A 6,407-nucleotide genomic window follows, 5' to 3' on the forward strand; every position below is an offset into this window, starting at 1 on the left:
AGAGAGGAAAAGTTTGACACTACATTACTGCCCATAGAACTCACATCCGAGGCGCTTTATTGCACTCATTCCTTCAATGTAAAGGTCTTTAACTGAGGTCAGTTATCCAAGCAGTGGCAAAGATGTGCAATATTTACAATATTCTAATCACATAGACACTATTTCAGAGAACGAAGCATCTCCCACCCGTTTAGATAATCTAGAATTACCAACAGATGGTAAGTCGTTCTAACAAATTGTGAGGTCTTATCATGTCAAGCACATCGATCTCAATTTTGTCATTCTATGGATTATGAGAGACATCCCATTCTAGTGATAACTCTTTTAACTTCTCCTTAGATATTAAATTGTCCCTTACATCCTTAGCAAAACTTATATTCTCCAGTTTTGATATGTGTATTGCCCCATGAATGTGTGATAAGTTTTTTAACTCTCCTATTCTACTCACACTACCTTTACCCACGATAAAATTTGACAATGTTTGTAGCTTTGTTAATTTACCTATCTATAGCAGCATCTCTTCTAATGATCAAATGTTTGCACGGTCATATCAAAATGGTGTAGGTTCACCAGGTTTCCCATGTTTAGAGTCAACTTCTCAAGTTGATGACAAGATTTCAAAAACAAGACTTGTAAATTGTAGAGTCATTACCGAGTCAAGTAATTTTCTAATCCGAGAATGGGATACATCGAGATACCGTAGATGCTTTAGATCTCCAATAGAATCTGGTAGTTCATCTATTCAAAAACTACACAAACGCAATTCAAGTAAGCACATTAACACTAGCAACAAATCATGAAGTAAGTACCTCGTTATGTAGTTGCAACTATGCGGCAAAAACTCTAAGAAGGTTCGTAAGCATCTGGCATCATCGAAAGCTTTGAATTTTTTTGATTCCATCATATTCACTAGCAACATAAGATGAATGTCGAGTTTTGTCTGAAATTTTCTTCTACTTGCCACCCTCTAAATTATTCTCCAACCTAAAATAGATGTCCCCTATAATTGCTTGAGCCAAATCATTGATGAGGTCATGGATTATGAATAACAATTTATTAGGACTTGATGATTGGAAAAATGACCTCGACACATATTTGTGAAAATACTTGCGTCCTACATCTTCTATTTGTTCTCCACCTTCTGGGTGTTCAATTAAACCTTCTTCCATAGCGATCCCGGTTTTCCCTTTTACTGTTCTGTTGTATTCCGGACTCGGTTCCGTGAAGTTGGTAGTGGTATCTGTCTTGTTGTCGTCCTTAAATTCCACTTGATTGAGTTTTAGGATGTTTTGGGGAGAGTTGTTACAGGTGGGTTAAGCCTTGGTCTTTATCCTTGTTGCCCAGGTTTTTGGTGTTACGCTCGAGCGGGTCATTCTACGCTCGAGCGGAGTTTGGTTTCTAGTCCAGCGCTCGAGCGGGTGTTCTGGCGCTCGAGCGGGGATTGCACACTCCCAGTATTTCGTGTCTCTGCAAAACTTCTGCAGATGTGATTTTTGCGCTCGAGCGGGTTTGTTTACGCTCGAGCGGTGGCGCTCGAGCGGGTCGGTGGGCGCTCGAGCGGGTAGTGCTTCCAGAGTATAAGTTCTGGGAGGGGGAAATCTACGCTCGAGCGGACTGGTTTTCGCGCTCGAGCGGATGTACTTTATTCTTGTGTCTTGGCGCTCGAGCGGGCCTTATTGCGCTCGAGCGTGTCCAGAGTTTTGTTCTTGGCGCTCGAGCGTCGTGTTCTCCGCTCGAGCGGGTCATACGTATATGAGTTATCCGCTGGGTGATTTCAAATCACTTTTTGCTTTTCTTTCTCTCTCCTACTTTTTCTAAAAACCTTTTTGAGAGCCTCTCTCTCTAGATACTCCCTTCTCTCTAGGGTTTGATCTAGTTAGAGTGTCTTTCTTCTCTTCGGCCTTTGTAAAAGTTGTGTTGATCGTCGAGGGCGTCGTTTTAATCTGAAAATCTCGGTCTTTGGAGCATTTTGGTTTTGGTCTCTTCTCCATCCGAGCTCTAACTTCGAGGTAGGGATAACCTACTCCTTACTATGAGCTTTGTCTTTAAATTTTAGTATTTTGAGATGTTGGGGAAGGTTTGGTAATTTTGTGAAAGTTTGGGGCCTTTGCGTAAATTTTACAAAAGTTGGGGTTTTTATTTACATAAGACCTAAATGTATGTTTGGCATGGAAAGTGGGATTAATGTTGAAACATTAATGAAAATGGAACCTAAGGGTTGTAATGTTAATTATGGAAAATGCCCTAATTACATTAATTGATTAATTTGTATAATTAATTGTTGGAAATGGGGAATTGAATTGAGAATGTGGAAAATGAAAAGGGAAGGGGTTAGAGGGTGTAGTTGGATTATTTATCACTCACCTAGTTGAAATGTTGATTATATATCCATTGTTGCAATTATTTTCTGTATAGAAATAACTGCTTTGGGCTATCGGTGGAGGATAGTCGAGATTGTTGTAGACAATGCATGATGATTAGGCAAACTGTAACTAATCACTGGAATGTGTCATTGAGATTGACGATTGAAAGAATACATTAAATTTATGTATTGTATGATGATGTGTATAATTGTTGTTTATATGCATTGTGTTGTGTTGGAGGAGATAGGGGATGTACTCCACGGTTTAGGGGAAGATAGGGGATGGACCTCTAAACCGGATGTGTTGGGAGGAGATAGGGGATGGACTCCATAGATAGAGCTCATATGCTTATCTATTAATGTGTTGACAGAGCTCATATGCTTGTCATTGGAAGTGTGATAGTGCTCATATGCATATCTGTGGAAGTGATGATATAGCTTGTATGCTTATCTGTTGTTGTGTGATATAGCTAGTATGCTTATCTAATATGAAATGGGAAGTGTTTGATATGAGTTATTGTCTCATATGAGTTGTTTGGCCAGGTTCTGAGCCATGGATGTAATTTGAGAATTGAAAAGGAATTGGAAAATGAGTTGTAATATGAACTTGTATATCATGAAAATGTAATATGTGATAAGGGAAGGTATCAGTGTTGACCATCTATCAACTGCTAATCTTTTAGTCATTGTTCATATTTGGTTTAGTGTATTTCTACTGGGCTGTGGCTCACCCTATATGGGAATATCATTTTCAGGTACAGGTAGCATGCCACCTCCAAGGACATAGCTTGGGAGGCTAGAGGCGGACACACTTTGTCGCTTTATTTTTGATGTATTACATGTAAATTCAAGCCAAGGGCTTAATGTGTAAATGAGTTAGTACTCTTTTGTTGTAACTAAGTGTTAACTTGGAAAGCTGTAAGCCTTTAGGGCATTTGCTTTTGTCGTTAACATGTAATACTTTTTGTAATGGAATTCTGATAAATGAAAGAGTGTGGAACTTTTACATATCAATGCATGTCTTTATCGATGGGTTTAATGTTGTTATTTTGAGGGCGTTACAACTTGGTATCAGAGCGTACCGGGTTCGAATACTTTGGGTACGTGGGAAGTGATTAGTATCACAATGGGTTTGTCTCGCTTGATAGAGACTTAGATGTAGTATCATATGCTATGTGCTTGATTGATAACATGCTTATGTGACTATGTGGGTATGGGATTTAATTTCTAGGATGTTGATTGGATCCTTGGGTTTCTGGGAGTCTTGTTAGAAAGGCACTTGATCAATGCTGTTTCTAACTGGAACTCTGGTAACGCCTCGGGACTATCATTATCCGGAAATGAAATTCGTAAGTGCTTATGTGTTTATGTGCTTACGTGGAGTGAATTACAGTTGTCCACGCGTTAGGACGTGAGTGTTTAGCTTTGGCACATTTGTGAATGTGCTAACGTTCTGTATTACCTTTATTAGGATGTCAGGACGAGGAAGAGGTGCTAGGCGTGGTAGGCCTGCGAGGCATGTAGCACCGTTACCGGAGGAGGTTCCGGAAGTTCAGGAGGGAGTTGGTCAGGCCAACGTGGCCGAGCCAGCAGGTCAGCAGGGTTTGTCTGTGGCAGAGTTTGAGGCCACTTTTACTAGTTTGTCCAGGTTTGCACCTGAGTTGGTGGCGTCCGAAGAACGCCGTTGCTATGAGTTTGAGCGGAAGTTGAGGCGGGGCCTCAAGCTAAGAGTTGGTGGGTCTTACATTCGAGAGTATAGACATTTAGTGGATGCTGCAGCTCATATGGAGCTCATGATGCAAGAGGAGAATGAGGGGCAGAGAGGCTCCAAGAGGAGCCAAGATGGTCAGGGTGATGGCAGGAGACAGAGGGGTTCTAACCCTCAGCAGTCTCAGGGAGGAGTTGCTAGATCGACCTTTCCGGTGCCGAGTGCAGGTGCGGGGAGAGGTAGTCAGGGAGGCTTGACTTGTTTTACGTGTGGCCAGCTGGGTCACAAGTCTTCAGTTTGCCCGCAGAAGGGAGGGGGTCAGCGAGCTGCTTCTTCATCAGCTAGATCTCAGGGCCAGAGTCAGGGCAGAGGCCAGCCTTTGTCTTGTTATCAGTGTGGTCAGCCTGGGCACCCGAAGAGGTATTGCCCGCAGTTGAGTGCTACTTCGGGAGCGTCTGGTTCTAGGCAGACGCAGGGTTTTCAGCCAGCTCAGTCTGTGCAGGCCTCGAGGGCCAATCCGGGGGCTTCGTCGTCCCAGTCAGTGCAGCAGTCGTATGCTCCTAGAGGTGAGCAGGTAGATCAGGGGCCTACAGGGCGTGTGTATGCTGTTACCGCGCAGGATTTAGTACCGGCTCCATCGGTGGTGAGAGGTACTTTTTTGTTTTGCAACTCGGTTGCTAGTGTGTTGATAGACACGGGTGCATCTCATTCTTTTGTATCTGCTGCATTTGCATCTGTTTTGGAGTTGGAGTTAGCACAGTTAGCATCTCCTATTTGTGTAGTGTCACCTCTTGGGGGTGAACTGATCTTGAAACAGGGTGTTAGAGGTTGTGATATAGAGGTCGCCGACCATAGGCTTCCTTTTCCTTTTGTGGTCATGCCCATGAAGGGCTTTGATGTTATTTTGGGTATGGACTGGCTATCGTCATACCGGGCTGTTATCGATTGCTACCGCCAGAGGGTCACGTTATGTACCTTGAGCGGGGAGTGGTTCCATTTCTTGGGAGACCGGGTTGGTAGTGTTTTGCCACTGGGGTATGATTCGCGAGGGCGAAGTGAGCTTAGTGGTCTACTTACGTGCTTTGAGAGCGGTGAGTGTGATGAGACCCAGATTGTATTGCCGAGGGTGGTTTGTGAGTATTCGGATGTCTTTCCGGAAGACCTTGTTAGTTTGCCACCTCACCGAGAGATAGAGTTCTCTATTGATTTAGTGCCCGGCACGGCGCCGATTTCTATGGCACCTTACCGTTTTGCTCCAGCAGAGTTGGTTGAGTTGAAAGTTCAGCTCCAGGAATTACTAGATAAGGGTTTTGTTCGCCCTAGTGTTTCACCGTGGGGAGCACCGGCCCTCTTTGCTAAAAAGAAAGATGGTGCCTTGAGATTGTGTATAGACTACCGGAAGTGGAATCGGGCTATGGTTAAGAATAAGTACCCTATGCCCCGTATAGATGATTTGTTTGACCAGTTGAAGGGTTCCCGTTGTTTCTCTAAGATAGACTTGAGATCGGGTTACCACCAGTTGAGGGTCAGGGAGGAGGATATTCCGAAGACGGCATTCCATACGCGGTATGGCCACTATGAGTTTCTGGTGATGCCATTTGGGCTTACCAATGCACCTGCAGTCTTTATGGACTTGATGAACTGGATCTTCCGGGAATTCTTGGATCGATTTGTAGTCATTTTCGTGGACGACATCCTTATCTATTCGCCTTCTGAGGAGGAGCACGAGGAACACTTGAGAGTGGTGCTTGAGTTGCTTAGAGCCCATAGGCTGTATGCCAAGTTTGGGAAGTGTGAGTTCTGGCTGAGGGAAGTCAAATTCTTAGGCCACGTGGTATCCGGGGAAGGAGTGTCTGTTAATACATCCAAGGTAGAGGCAGTGCAGGATTGGGCACAGCCTAAGAGTGTGTTTGAGATCCGCAGTTTTCTGGGATTAGCTGGGTATTACCGTCGGTTTGTGAAAGATTTCTCCAGGTTAGCGTCACCATTGACTAGGCTGACTCGGAAGGGGGTCAAGTTTGTGTGGAGTGAGACTTGTGAAAAGTCGTTCCAAGAGCTGAAAGTTAGATTGGCCACTGCTCCGGTGTTGATTATTCCGGAGAGAGGGTTGGGTTATGCGGTTTATTGTAATGCCTCACGAGAGGGTTTGGGTTGTGCGTTGATGCAAGAGGGGAGCGTGGTAGCTTATGGCTCACGTCAGTTGAAAATTCACGAGAAGAATTACCCTACACACGACCTAGAGTTAGCAGCAGTGATCTTTGCCTTCAAAATTTGGAGGCACTACCTTTATGGTGAGAAGTTCTAGGTGTTCTCAGACCACAAGAGTTTAAAGTATCT

This window comes from Camellia sinensis, chromosome 2 (genome assembly GCF_055761805.1).
Source record: "Camellia sinensis isolate YWXY chromosome 2, ASM5576180v1, whole genome shotgun sequence".
NCBI classification, from domain to species: Eukaryota; Viridiplantae; Streptophyta; class Magnoliopsida; order Ericales; family Theaceae; genus Camellia; species Camellia sinensis.